This window comes from Macaca nemestrina, chromosome 3 (assembly GCF_043159975.1).
Source record: "Macaca nemestrina isolate mMacNem1 chromosome 3, mMacNem.hap1, whole genome shotgun sequence".
Classification (NCBI taxonomy): domain Eukaryota; kingdom Metazoa; phylum Chordata; class Mammalia; order Primates; family Cercopithecidae; genus Macaca; species Macaca nemestrina.
The window spans coordinates 84,817,678-84,833,609 of record NC_092127.1 but is presented as its reverse complement, the minus strand read 5'-3'; the positions used below and the strand labels follow the sequence as shown (position 1 = coordinate 84,833,609).

The following is a 15,932-nucleotide window of genomic DNA, read 5'->3' as shown; positions in this document are numbered from 1 at the left end:
GTGAAAAAATTTCACTTATTTCACTATTTAAATGAAAATATAAAAAACATGTTGGTGTCTGTGTTACCAAAACTTATCATATTCAGAGCCTTACTTTTTAAAGTTGCTTTTAAACTAAAATTGTCACTGTCGATATTGTTTCTCTTTTTCTCTTGAATTGTAATATTATTCTCTGCTGTCAAAAGCATGTGTGGTAGCACTTCTTAGAGAGTGCTCTTCTATTATCTCTGGGATTTTCTCCCACATTGTTAACACTCATTCTGTAAGTGTTGATTCTAGTAATTTCCTATTTATCTAAACACAAACTTTTACTTTGTTTTCTCATTTAAATCTCAATGCCGGAAATGCAGCAACTTATGTTTAAAGTCAATAAAGTTTCTGACACACTGATGCTCAATATCTTTTTTAAACTTTTATTTTAGGTTTGTGGGTATATGTGAGGGTTTGTTACATAGGTAAACATGTGTCACAAGGGTTTGTTGTACATATTATTTCCTCACCCAGGTATTAAGCCCAGTACCCAACAGTTATCTTTCCTGTTTCTCTCCCTCTTTCCACTTTCCCTACTCAAGGAGACCTCAATGTCTGTTGTTTTCTTCTTTGTGTTTATTAGTTCTTATCATTTAGCTCCCAATTATAAGGAAGAACATGTGGTATTTGGTTTTCTATTCCTGCATTAGTTTGCTAAGGATAAGAGCCTCCAGCTCCATACATGTTTCCAAAAGAGACATTATCTTGCTCTTTTTTATGGCTGCGTAGTATTCCGTGCTGTACCTGTATCACATTTTCTTTGTCCAATCTGTCCTTTATGGGCTTTAGGTTGATTACATGTCTTTGCTACTGTGAACAGTGCTGCAATGAACATTTGCATATATGTTTCACTAGGGTAGGATTATTTATATTCCTCTGTGTGTATACCCAGTAATGGGATTGCTCAGTTGAATGGCAAACTACCAACAACATTCTTCACAGAACTAGAAAAAAACTTTTTAAGTTCATATGAAACCAATCAAGAACCTGAATAGCCAAGGCAATCTTAACCACAAAAAAAAAAAAACAAAAAAAAAAAGAAAGAAAAGAAAAGAAAGAAAGAAAAGAAAGAAAGATAGAAAGATGAATGAAAGAAAGAAAGAAAGGAAAGAAAGAAAGAAAGAAAGAAAGAAAGAAAGAAAGAAAGAAAGAAAGAAAGAAAGAAAGAAAGAAAGAAAGAAAGAAAGAAGGAAAGAAAGAAGGAAAGAAAGAAAGAGAAAGAAAGAAAGAAACTGAAGTTGGAGGCACCACAGTACCCAACTTCAAACTATACTACAAGGCTACGGTAACCAAGACAGCATAGTACTGGTAATAAAACAGGCACATAGACCAACAGAACAGAATAGAGAGCCCAGACACAAGGCTTCACAACTATGACAAAGCTGACAAAAACAAATAATGGAGAAAAGAGTCCTTATTCAATAAATGGTGCTAGGATAACAGGCTAGCCATATGCAGAAGACTGAAGCTGGATCCCTTTCTTACACCATACACAAACATCAACTCAAGACATATCAAAGACTTAGTAAAACCCCAGACTATAAAACCCGCAAAGACAACCTAGGCAATACCATCCTGGACATAGGAATGGGCAAATATTTCATGACAAAGACACCAAAAGCAATTACAACAAAAGCAAAAATTGACAATTGGGATCTAATTTAACTTAAGAGCTTCTGCACAGCAAAATAAACTACCAACAGAGTATAAAACAACCTACACAATGGGATAAAATGTTTGCAAACTATGCAGCTGACAAAGGTCTAATATCCAGCTTCTGTAAAGAACTTAAACAAATTTACAAGAGAAAAACAACCCCATTCAAAAGTGGGCAAAGGAAATGAACAGGTGTTTCTCAAAAGAAGACATACATGTGGCCAAACACCATATGGAAAAAGCTCAATATCACTGATTATTAGAGAAATGCAAATCAAAACCACAATAGGATGCCACCTCACATCAGTTAAAATGGCTATTATTAAAAAGTCAAAAAATAACACATGCTGGTGAGGTTGTGGAGAAAAGGGAACAGTTATGCACTGTTGGTGGGAGTATAAATTAGTTCAGCCATTGTGGAGAGGAATGTAGCAATTCCTCAAAGAGCTAAAAGATGTCCAATGTCTTAATATGCTCTTTCTCTGTGGAAAATTCAATCATATCTGTCCCTGGTTTCTTCCAAGTTTCTTTCTGATATTTTAAGATAACTAGTAGTATTCCTGACTTTAGTTATAGGGCTTTTTTCATGATAGGTAAACCTTTCTCACATAGCACAGAAACAATATATGAAATAGAATATTGCAATCATGGATATCTTCTCTTTGATTCTGAGGGGACTTGTTGTAGCTTTTCAAGAAAATATGGAATTATGATAATATCTCTGATGAATTTTGCATTCATTATCAAATTTAGGTTCCAGGTTTAACTGCACGCATTGTTTTGTTTCTGTCATTTTACATATGGAATTCCTTTCAGTAACTCAACACAATGCAACATTTTGAATTCACTTTAAACACCAGTTAAGATTAACTTGCATAGTACCAATGGATTTAAATGAGAAAAATATTAAGCAGCAACGACAAAATTTGCACAAGTTCAGGCGATGTAAAATGGATAATAATTCTTGTCTTGCATATAATGATTGCAAGATGTCGTCTGTTTTAAGAAGAATATTTTAGCAGGTATTAAAATACACAAATATGACCATTTGAAAATTAACAAAATGTAGTATATTAAACATTTAACAATGTCTGGCTTATCAAAGTTTAATACATGATAGACTTTCCTGTCATTATTATTTTGTCATCAATATTATTGTCTAACAAGATATTTTGACATTCTCATTTTTCTAACAGTGCACAGCTTACTCCTAGGACAATGATATTAGAGACTAAATGGACATAATTTTTGTTGAAAATGTAGATACCCTGTATCTGTCCTGTCTTAATAAATCAGATCTTGATTATTCCCAGAATTAAACTTTCTTCATACTTATTATACACAACAATAATCTACTGCTCCCTCAGGACATTTATAGAGTCCAAAGAATATATTATCTGGTCACAGAATCATTTATAAACACATTTTTAAGATGAAGAATATACTCATTTTGACCCAGTGATTAAAGAATTTTTATCCATTTGTGAGTTTTGAAATATTAATAATGGCAAAGCTTCTTATTGCTTAATCAATTTTAGATCCTATGACTTTAATGATCTTGCATGTTTTCAAATACTTGAACAGTCAAGCATAGTTTCAACATTCATATCCATTGAAGTCACTTATCATGAAACCATTTCCCCCCCTCATATATCTTCTCTGTAAATTATCATTTATTTTAGCAGGCCAAATATTAATATAGAGGGATATGTATTAGACATGTGACACACATAGATAACTGTGAAACAGTTATTTATTTTATTGCTTATGTAGGCCAGAAAGGAAAAAAACGTGACTCAATTATTAGAGTGTGTAGGTGTCAACACTTTTTAACAATAAACTTACAAAGAAATAGGGCTCATAAGATCTAAAAGGAAAGCCTACCTATTTTGAAAATAGTGATCACATAGGTAGGTAGCATATGTTTGGTTAATCTGGAAATTAATCTTGAAAGATATGGCTTTGTGGGTGAAGTCATAGTTCACAAGTTCTCAAGAGTAAGGTTTGCTACATAGGACAAAAAAGAGTGATCCTTCTGCAAATTAAATAAATAGATAAATAAATCATTTTGAAATATTTAGATCCTTAACAAACTACATCTATAGGTGACAGTTTTTCACTTTCTCCTTTTGAAATAACTGCTCTCACTATCATTATACCTGTTTTGTCCACTGGAAAAGCTATTCTCCACCTCTTTCACAAGCTCTAAAATCATGTTTTCCTATCATTCTTCAATACTTTGTTCAAGAGCTTTTTTCTTTTCCAAATGAACTCTACATATTTTTATTCAATTTCAAGGTAGACCCTTAAGAGTTAAAAAGCTTAGACTCTGAATTCAGATAGTGGAAAGGATCACTTCTCCCTATAAAAAGTTATTTAATCTTGATCAAGTCACTATACCTTTGATATAGTTAGGCTTTGTGTACCCAACCACATCTCATCTTGAACTGCAATCGCCATAATCACCATGTGTCAAGGGAGAGACCAGGTGGAGGCAATTGAATCATGGGGACAGCCTCCCCCATGCTGTTCTCCTGATAATGAGCTCTTTTTTTTTTCTTTATTATTATACTTTAAGTTCTAGGGTACATGTGCATAACGTGCAGGTTTGTTACATATGTATACTTGTGCCATGTTGGTGTGCTGCACCCATCAACTCCTCAGCACCCATCAACTCATCATTTACATCAGGTATAACTCCCAATGCAATCCCTCCCCCCTCCCCCCTCCCCATAATAGGCCCCGGTGTGTGATGTTCCCCTTCCCGAGTCCAAGTGATCTCATTGTTCAGTTCCCACCTATGAGTGAGAACATGCGGTGTTTGGTTTTCTGTTCTTGTGATAGTTTGCTAAGAATGATGGTTTCCAGCTGCATCCATGTCCCTACAAAGGACACAAACTCATCCCTTTTTATGGCTGCATAGTATTCCATGGTGTATATGTGCCACATTTTCTTAATCCAGTCTGTCACTAATGGACATTTGGGTTGATTCCAAGTCTTTGCTATTGTGAATAGTGCCTCAATAAACATACGTGTGCATGTGTCTTTATAGCAGCATGATTTATAATCCTTTGGGTATACACCCAGTAATGGGATGGCTGGGTCATATGGTACATCTAGTTCTAGATCCTTGAGGAATCGTCATACTGTTTTCCATAATGGTTGAACTAGTTTACAATCCCACCAACAGTGTAAAAGTGTTCCTATTTCTCCACATCCTCTCTAGCACCTGTTGTTTCCTGACTTTTTAATGATCGCCCTTCTAACTGGTGTGAGATGGTATCTCATTGTGGTTTTGATTTGCATTTCTCCGATGGCCAGTGATGATGAGCATTTTTCTGATGGTTTTATAAGGGGCTCTTCCCCCTTTCACCTGGCAATTCTCTTTCAACCTTGTGAAGAAGGTGCCTGGCTTCTTTTTCACCTTCTACCATGATTATAAGTTTCCTGAGTCCTCCCCAGTCATGGCGAACTGTGGGTCAGTTAAACCTCTTTCCTTTAAAAATTACCCAATCTTGGGCAGTTCTTTATAGTAGTATGAAACTGGACTAACATAACCTTCAACAGCCCCTGTAATGTTCACCTAAAATTAGTTTCTACCTTAAGGGGCTGTTGGAAAGATTAAGTAAAGAGTGTATATAAATGAATCTGGAACACAATAAACATTCAATTATGTTTTTTAAATTTTTATTTTATTTTTCAATTAATTACACATTTTAAAATATTTATATAGCTGTCATTAAATAACATTTTTACCTAATAGGCTATGTAGATGAGTATATTATTGGCCCAAAGCCTTTACTCCTCTGTGAACAAAGGTCCTTAACCATGTGACTTTAATTTCTCAATTAAAGTGGTAAAATAGATTTCCCTGCTCCTACCTATAAGTTCAGCCATGTGACTCTTGGTCAATAGAAATGAAGGAAAGTGTGTCTTAACAAATCTTGCACATTTTTTCCTTGCTGTATTAGGGTTGTAATATTTAATTTTAAAAATGCACGGAGGCGTGGCTCACGCCTGTAATCCCAGCACTTTGGGAGGCCGAGACGCGCGGATCACGAGATCAGGAGATCGAGACCATCCTGGCTAACACGGTGAAACCCCGTCTCTACTAAAAATACAAAAATTAGCCAGGCGTGGTGGTGGGCGTCTGTAGTCCCAGCTACACTGGCGGCTGAGGCAGGAGAATGGCGTGAACCTGGGAGGCGGAGCTTGCAGTGAGTGGAGATCGCGCCACTGCACTCCAGCCTGGGCGACAGAGCGAGACTCCGTCTCAAAAAAAAAAAAAAAAAAAAAAAAAATGCACGGAGGCATACTAATACTATGCATAGGACATACTTATGCTAATTTATTCATTGTTTATCTGAAATTCAACAAAATATTTGCGAATAATTGGAAAACATGGTTTTAGAGCTTGTTAAAAAGGTGGTAAACAGCTTTCCCAGTGGACAAAACCGGCATAATGATAGTGAGAGTAGTTATGTCAGAAGGAGAAAGTGAAAACCTGTCAGCTATAGATTCAGTGTGTCAAATATCTAAATATTTCAAAATGATTTATCTATCTGTATTTTATTCGGCAATATTATCTATTATGCCTCTGCCATTTTTATGAGAACACACCAGATAGCACTCTGGTCCTGAGAAGATGAGAAACAGGTAGAACACAGGTTCCCCAGCTGAAATGCAGCATGAGAGATGCCAAAACAAACACATCCGTAATTATTCAAGTATTCATACATAGGTAACATAATTATGTACAAAAGTCAAAGATAATCTACCACCTACTAAAATAAAGAAGCAACTTTAGCAAAATTGCTAGGTAAAATTAAATATCCAAAAAGTATTTCCATATGCTAGCAATAAACACAAAACAATTAAAATATGATACTATTTCAATAAAATTAAATGGTGCTAATACTTTGGAAAAAAATTAACAAAAGCATGCAGAACTTCATATGAGAGAATACAAAATTTCTGGAGAAAATATAAAGACTTAAATTGAGAGATACAGCATGTTTGTGGATTAGAAAGTTTTCTATATGAAAAATTTCAGACCTTTCCAAATTAATCTTTAGATTCAACATATTTCTAACAAAAATCGTAGCAGTTTTATTTTTTCTGTGGAAGTAGTACATTATTTACAAAAAGGTTTTGGAAAACTTAAAGACCCAAGAACAGCCACAGCAATCTTGAAGAAAAATTTGGAGAATCTACAATATCACATTTAAAAAGACTTGGTATAAAGATACAGTAATTAAGGATACAAACACTAATCAATGGACAGAATTCTCTGAATTCAAAGGAAAATCCAAATATACAGAGTTACCTCATACATGAAAAAGCTACCACTGCATCACAGTGGAAAATTTCTGATCTTAATAATTGAAGCTTTTTTTATTTGAAAAAAAAATCTTCACCCTTATGTCACATATCACAAAAATAAATCATTATAAATTGCAAATATGAATATGAACATAACAATAAAGTTTTTTAATACAAATAGTCATGATCTTGGAGTAGGAATAAATTCTTAAAGAAGGAAAAAGATTGTAAATTTAAAAGAAAAAACATATTGAACTATAATAAAACTTTAAAACTTCTGTTCACCAAAAGACATGATTAAAAAGTAAAAAGACAACTCACAATTTTGGAAAAGGTACTCATTGTACATATATCTGAAAAAGGTCTTATATCCACAGTATGGAAAAAAAAATCCTATAAGCTACTCAAAGGTGGACATATAGTAAGAAATGGGCAAAATTCTCAACAATATACTTTATAGAAGAGGGTATTCAATTCATCTTCAAATACATGAAAAATTCTCAACCTTATCAGGGGAATTCCAATTAAAATCACTAGTATGGCATGAAATAATTTTTAAAAATACCAGTGTGTGTGAAAATATGGAGCAATTAGGCTCTCATGTACTGCATGCAAATAGGTAAATATGTATGACCATGTTACAAAACAGTACTTACTCAAGATGAATATATGCATACTTTGAATGAGAAATCCCACTCTTAAGTCTGTTGCTAACAGAAACGGGCACATATGTTAATCAAAACACAATAATAAACATGTAGGCAAAAACTACAAATTATTCAAATTTTTATCAACAGTAAAATGGATAAAGACGTTGTGGCAGATTCACAGAATGGAAAATAATGTAGACATACAAATAATTTATCACTACACACAAGCATAGAAAATCTCAAAAATTAAATATTAATGAAAAGAAACTTACAAAAAATGAGGTGATATTCTAAATTTGCTTAAACTACAAAGATTGAAAAAACTAACGTATTATATTTCAATCAGGCCAGTGCTGACACTTGGCATGGAATGGTGGCAGGAAGGGACTGTGGAGGTTGTTCTAGGATTCTAGTAATGGTTGGTTTATTGATCTGGATGCTGGTGACTGACTTCATCTGTTAAGTTTGTAAAAATCCATCAAGCTTTATTAATGTTTGTACGTGTGTGTGTTGTCTTTTCACATATTACACTTCAATAACAAATTATAAAAGAGAATAGTGTAATAGATGCCAGAAAAAAGCACATGCTGTCCAACAGAAGCAGTAATGATTGCCCAAATCAAGGCTTGAATTTAATTGAGTGAATGTAATTTGAAAAACTTACATTGCTCTTCTGACAACAAATTTTGTGTTCCAAAAAAAAAAAAAGATAAACATGACACTTGTTACTCAAATTTTATAAGATGTTGTAAAAGTACAAATTAATCATTTAATTTTGATTTCATTAATGGCCAGCTATATAGTTTAAACCAACTTTCTCATTAAAGATAACTAAAAATATTGGAAGAAATGTTGAAATATTTTTTCTTAAAATATAAAAAAATACAAAAAATATCAACAACAAAAAAGAAGAAAAATGTTACATAAACAACTTAACAGTATACTTTAAAGGACTAGAAAGAAAAGCAAACTAAGCCCAAGTATGAGTGAGTAGAAAGAAGGAAACAATAATAATCAGAATAGAAATAGATGAAATGGAGACAGTAAAACAATAGAAAGATTAATAGAGCTAAGAGGTAGTTTTTTAAAAAAGATATAATTGATAAATCTTAAGCTAGGAATTAAGAAAAAAGAGAAAAACTCAAAGAAAATAAGAATTGAAAGATGAGACATTACAACAAATGCCACAGAAATACCAAATTCATGAGACAACCATGAGCAATTAATTATATATCAACAAATTAGTAGGTCTGAAGAAATTTATTATGTTCTAGACACATTAACCTACCAAGACTAAATCATTAATAGAAAATCTAAACAGACAGTAATATGTAACGAGATTTAATCAGTAATAAGTCTCCCATCAAGGAAAAGTCCAGGATCTAATGACCTCACTGCTGAATTCTATCAAACATTTAAAGAAGAAATAATACAAATCTTTCTTAAACTCTTCCAAAAAATGAAGAAGAGAGAGTATATTCAACTCATTTTACGACCCTCGCATACCCTGATACCAAAGTCTAAGGAAGACACTACAAAAAAAGAAAATTATAGGCCAATACTCCTATTGAATGTAGATGCAAAAATTCTTGGCAAAATACTAGCAAACTAAATTTAATAGCCCATTAGAAAGATCATTCACCATGGTCAAGTGGGACTTAACCTAGGGATGCAAGAATAATTCAACATATACGAATCAATAAATGTGATACATCACAATAACAGAATGAAGGACTAAAGCCATATGATCATCTCAATAGTCGCAGACACATATTTTACAAATTTCAAAAACCTTTCATGACAGAAACTCTAAACAAACTAGCTATATAAGGAGTGCACCTCAACACAATAAAGGTTATGTGTGACAGTTCCAGGGCTAACATCATAATGGTGAAAAGTTGAAAGCTTTTTCTATAAGATTAAAAAGATAATAATGTCCACTGTATTAGTCCATTTTCATCCTGCTGTGAAGAAATACCCAAGGCTGGGTAATTTATAAAGAAAAAGAAGTTTAATTGACTCACAGTTCCACATGGCTGTGGAGGCCTCACAATCGTGACTGAAGGTGAAGGAGGAAGAAAGGCATGTTACATAGCGGCAGGCAAGAGAGTGTGCTCAGGGGACGTGCCCTTTATAAAACCAGCAGATCTCATGAGACTTATTCACTATCTTGAGAACAGTACAGGAAAACCTGCCCCCATGATTCAATTACTTCCCACCAGGTATCTCCCATGACAGATGGGGATTATGGGACTACAATTCAAGATGAGATTTGGGTGGAGACACAGACAAGCCATATCACCCACTCTCACCACTTTTATTCAACATAGTAGTGGAAGTCCTAGCCAGTAATAGGTCAAGAGAAAAAAAAGTAAAAGGCATTCAAATTGGAAAGCAAGAAGTTAAACTGTCATTATTTGCAGAAGACATAATCTTGTATAGAGAAATCCCAAAATACTCCACCAAAAATCTGTTAGAACTAACACTCAAATTCTGTAGTGTTTCAGGAGAAAAAAACTAACATACGAAAGTCAGATTTTTTTTCTATATACTAACAATAAACTATCTGAAAAACAAATCAAGTAAACAATGCTATTTACAATAGTATCAAAAAGAATATATTTAGAAATAAACTCAGCCAAAGAGGTGAAACATCTGTACATGGAAAATGATAAAATATTGATAAAATAAATTGAAGCAAACACAAATAAATAGAAAAAATACCCTATGTTTATTGACTGGAGGAATTAATATTGTTAAATGCACATACTACCCAAAGCAATCTATAGGTTCAATGCATTCCCTATCAAAATTCCAGTACATATTTTACAGAAATAAAGACTTCTACAATTCATATAGAACCACAAAAGTCCCTAATAGCCAAGGTAACCTTGAGAAAAAAGAACAATACTATAGGAATTATGCTATCTGGCTTCAAAATATACTGAAAGCTTTAATAAAACAGCATAGTGAAATATTGGTACTGGAATAAAAACAGGTACATTGAGAAACAAAGCAGAATTGAAAGCCCAGAAATAAAACTGCACATTTATGGGCAATTGATTTTCAACAAAGGTGCCAAGAGCACACATGGGACAAGGACAGTATCTTCAATAAATGATGCTAAAACAAATGGATATTCACATGCAGAAGAATGAAATTAGACCCTTATCCCTCACAATATATAAAAATTCTATCAAAACGGATTACAGATTTGAATGTAAGTAGAACCTGAAACTATAAAACCACTAGAAGAAAACAGGAGAAGGGGTCCATGACATTGATCTAGACAATAATTTTTAACATGGCCCTGAAGCACAATAGAAAAATAGGCAAGTGGAATTACATTATCCTAAAAATTCTTCTGCACAACAAAAGAAACACTTAACAAAACAAAAGGCAACTTTCAGAATACAAGAAAATATTTGCAAATCATACAGTTGACGAAGGGTAATATCCATAATATATTAGAAACTTTAACGACTCAATAGCAAGACAACAAATCATCCAATTAAAAAATAGACAAGGAATCCAAATAGACATTTCTCAAAAGAGGACGTATAACTAGCCAATAGGTATATGAAAAAATGCTCAACATCAGTAATCATCAGAAAAATGCAAATCAAAACCACAATGAGATCACCTCACACTTGTGAGAATGGCCAATATAAAAGAGCCAAAAGATAACAAATGTTGGTGGGGGTGTGGAGAAGAGGGAACCTTTGCACACTGTTCACCAGAGTGTAAATTAGTACAACCATTATAGAAAACAATATGGACGTTCCTCAAAAAACTGAAAATAGAATCACCATATGATCCAGCAATTCAACTTCTGGGTATACATCCAAAAGAATTGAAATCAGTATGTCAAAAAGATGTCTGTACTCCCATGTTCATTGCAGCATTATTCACAATAGCCAAGATGTGGAATTAACCTAAGTATCCACAAACAAATAGAGGAATAAATAAAATGTAGCATATAAACACAATGAAATAAAATGCAGCCTTAGAAATGAAGGAAATTCAGTCATTTGCAACAACATCAATGAACCCAGGTGACATCATATTAAGTAAAACAAGCCAAGTATAGAAAGACAGATACAGGCATATTTCATTTTATTATGCTTTTCTTTATTGTGTTTTGCAGATACTGTGGGTTTTTTTTTCAAATTGTAGGTTTGTGGTGACCTTTCATCAGCAACACTATCAGCAAGATTTTTCCAACAGCTTGTGCTCACTTTGTGTCTCTGTGTCACATTTTGGCAATTCTCACAGTATTTCAAACTTTATTATTATTATTACTATTATTTAAGTTATGGTGGTCTATGATCAGTCATCTTTGATATTACTATTGGAACTGTCTTGGGACACCATGAACGATGACCATATGAGACGGTAAACTTACTTGATAAATGTTGTCTGTGTTTTGTCTGCTCTACCCGCAAGCTGACTCCATTTCTCTCCTGCTCCTTAGGCCTCCCTATTCCCTAAAACAGAGCATTATTGAAATGTGAGCAATATAATAACCCCACAACGGCATCTAAGTGTTTAATGAAAGAAAGAGTAGCCTGACTCTAAATAAAAAGCTAGAAATGATTAAGCTTAGTGAGGAAGGCATGTAAAAAATCAAGATACGCCAAAAGATAAGCCTCCTGCGCCAAACATTGGCCAAGTTGTAAATGCAAAGGAAAAGTTCTTGAAGGAAATTAAAAATGCTACTTCGGTGAACACAAAAATGACAAGAAAACAAAACAGTCTAACAGCTGCTAGGGAGAAAGTTTTACTGATGTGGATAGATGATCAAAGCAGCAACAACATTCCCTTAAACCAAAGCCTACTCTAGAGAAAGACCCTAATTTTCTTCAATTTCATGAAGGCTGAGAGAGGTGAGGAAGCTGTAGAAGAAAAGTTGGAATTTGGCACAGGTTGGTTAGTGAGGTTTAAGGAAAGAAGCCATTTCTGTGACATAAAAGTACAAGTTGAAGCAGAAAGTTCTAGTGTCTTTTATTTTCTTCTTTTGAGTATTATGGCTTAGAAAAGTGCAATATTAAATGTTTTTTCCAAATAAAATGATCTTTTAATATGCATTTATAGAATTTATTTTTATCAAACATAAGGAAGGTGCAACAATACATACTTTAAAACTCTTGTACTTTCCAAAAGATTATTTACTGTATCAAAATAATTGTGTAGATAAGGTAATATAGACAGCTTATTTCCTTTGATGTAATTAATTTTGATTAATTCAAGTCATGCCTATAACAGGCAAATATAGAAATAAACTAATTAAAGCCAAAGAGGGGATTCTGCCAAAACCTTGAATCTAATGAAATTTAATCCTTCTTGGACTCAGTTTTGGGAAGGATTAAGCCTGGGCTTCGGTTTCTGCTTCTGTTGCCACACCCACTAACAGTGCTCTTAAATCTTAACATCCTGCTCTGGACTGAACTTAATACTCCTCATATCTTAGGTATCATTTATAAATTATATATATTTATAAATATATGTATAAGTCACATATATTTACAGAATATATATATATCTCTATATAAAACATAATTAAGCTTTACTTAAATTTCTCTGTAAGATCTAACATAGCCAAATTAACATAAATTTGTTTTCAACATATGGTAACTTTTATCGGATTAAAGGTTTTAAGAGTGAATTTCTGGCATATACACCTTACTTTGAATTTTGTTTATTTACTCAGCATATGTAAGTGTGCAAGGTATTTTGCTCAGCAGTACTGTTCAAGACTGCTGAAATTATTAATACATAGATCTACTATCATAGAGATCAAGAGAGATAGGACAGAACTTGTACACAAATTACTACAATATAGAGAATTATTAAATGTGCCATGTGACTAGCAGGAATTGCTGAGGGAGCTCCAGGGAAGCTGGGATCATCAGGGTCATGTTAAAGGAAAAGATGCATTTTACCTGGATGGCATGAACCAAGTAAACTTTACTAGATGGAAAAAATAGCTAAAATCGTGTTGTTTTAATATGTGCCAAGCACTATTCTATATTCTTTACAGGTTTTAAACAATTTAATTTTTACTTAATATTTATTTAATATGATATATGCTACTATAACACTAAATTTATAGATGAGAAAAATGAAATGCAGAATTGTTCTATTTCACAGAAGAAATAAGTGTGAACTTGTGTGTGTGCATGTGTATGTATACATATACATATATATTTATATTTACCTCAACCTTCTCATCATCTATTCTTCTTCTAGGAAATTTTCTTTCCAGAAGAAAGGTTTTCTTCCTAACTTATTCTAGTTATGTGAACTTCTCCTAGAAGAAAAATAGATGTATATGTAATATAAAAATTGATGTCTAGACATATTAATATATAAATATATATCTACATATATACATATACACATATATGTATATGCATCAGTTATATTGACTTATATAAACATAATAAATTATAATTATATCAATTATAAACTTGACATATTATAATTGACTTATAATACATCAAACAAATTGCAAAGTACTCATTTAAACTCATTAAATAACATAAGTAATCTACAACACAAGATCATTTTCCAAGATGGAGAAATCTTCACTTTTTGAAAGTTTCATAAGATGTGTTTTCTGTTTGGTAATATTAATTAAATAAATCGTGATAAATATTCATCTGTTGCATTCAAATGTTGCTTTCTAATTAATGATGTGGAAGTCAATAAATGTATCAAGAGGAACTAAAAGAAGCCCACAAATGTGACCCCTTCAAAAACAGTGAAAATAAGTCGTTAACCACATGACTTTAAATTCCTCTTGACGGCTGAAATTTAAGAGATGAAGAGAATGTTGAAATCCCTTATATTTAATCATCTAAGAAATTTGCATGTATACAGCACATCAAAATTATCACTCATATGGCAAACAATATTCATTTCTCTATGATTTAATGAGAATGGAAATTTTCTCATAAAAAGTTTAGGCATCTTTTCCCATAATCCACACTGGAATGGTTGTCCTGAAACTAAAATGTAAGGCTATTCACTCTGTGAAGCCCACTCACAAGTCAAATGGTGTTTAACCCCAGGGTTTCCATGTCTTAAAAAAAACAGATGCTTATAAAATGCCTGCTGAGTTCAGAAAGAGCTGCACAGCTGGAGCAACATACTGATTCATGAAATATGATGAGAAACCTATCAGCGCCTCATCCATCGAGATGATTATTACACTAGCATTTATTAAGTGGTAGATTTTTTTCTACTTTGTAGAATTGTCTCATTTTTATCTCTGATATTGACACCTTGTCTTACACGAGAAAATGAATACCAGTTACATACTAAACGCATATTCATAACACTATATAATGTGAATTCCCACTTAAAAGATGCAAAAATAATACTGTGATGTCATGTATTGGCAGCATTTTTTATGTGTGTGTGTATATGTAGCCAGTTAAGGTTATCTTATCAGAAAGCATTCACTTTCTATTGCTCTCTGAATCCATGCAATTAGATGCCTAGCACTAATCTCTTCATTCTTTCTGAAATTGAAAGAGCTTCTGCTCACACAAGGGGAGGTATATACTGGGCTTTTGGAAGATGATATAAACTGAACGCTTGAAAAGAAAATCATTGTGACACACTGGGCTGCAATGGTGGAGGAACATATAGAAAAAAGAAACTCACATAAATGGAGAAGAAACAACAAAAAAAGATGCTATATAGGAAACAAACATGATAATAAGAATTAACACTTGTTAAGTTCCTGGTATGTGGCAGGTGCATCACATCTATTACCTTGAAGCTATACAATAGTTCCACACTATATGTGATAATGTATTCAATGTACAAATGTGGAAGCTTCAAAGAGGATGACTGTGCTCAGGAACTCATAACATCAGTGGTGGCTCCAGAATTCTGTATTGTAAGTGTCAAGCTAGTTGGAAGATGGGGCTTGCAACCACAGAGTATATAATTCTCTAGATAATATTAAAGAATGAGAGAATGGTGAATGCTGTTATCTATGGGGTCAACCTAAAGCTACCTTATGTCCTCTTGAGACTGCTATAACAGTTAATCTGAGCAGCGCTGGAGCTCACACCCATTTCTGTTTGACTCCAGTACTGTATTTGTTGTTCACTGTATCACATTCCTTTTTAAATTATCAAATTTAACATCACATTAGAGTAGAACTTGAGGTGATTTCTAAATAGTAAAACTGAACTATAAAAACCTCTCCCCCAAAAAAGAAGATGGTTATCAAAGGGTTTCTTTAGTCTGAAAAGTCTC

At 33.1% G+C, this 15,932-nt stretch overlaps 1 long non-coding RNA gene across 3 annotated transcripts in view; it reads right to left on the bottom strand.

The window, feature by feature from the left end:
• The window catches only part of LOC105486319 (uncharacterized), a 255,065-nt gene that overhangs the window by 105,933 nt on the left and 133,200 nt on the right, over window positions 1–15,932 (bottom strand). For all 3 annotated transcript variants that reach the window (XR_011620558.1, XR_011620559.1, XR_011620557.1), the window contains 2 exons: window positions 13,876–13,968; window positions 12,064–12,145 (listed from right to left, as the gene is read on the bottom strand). This is a non-coding gene — a long non-coding RNA (uncharacterized lncRNA). The remainder of the gene's footprint in view (window positions 1–12,063; window positions 12,146–13,875; window positions 13,969–15,932) is intronic.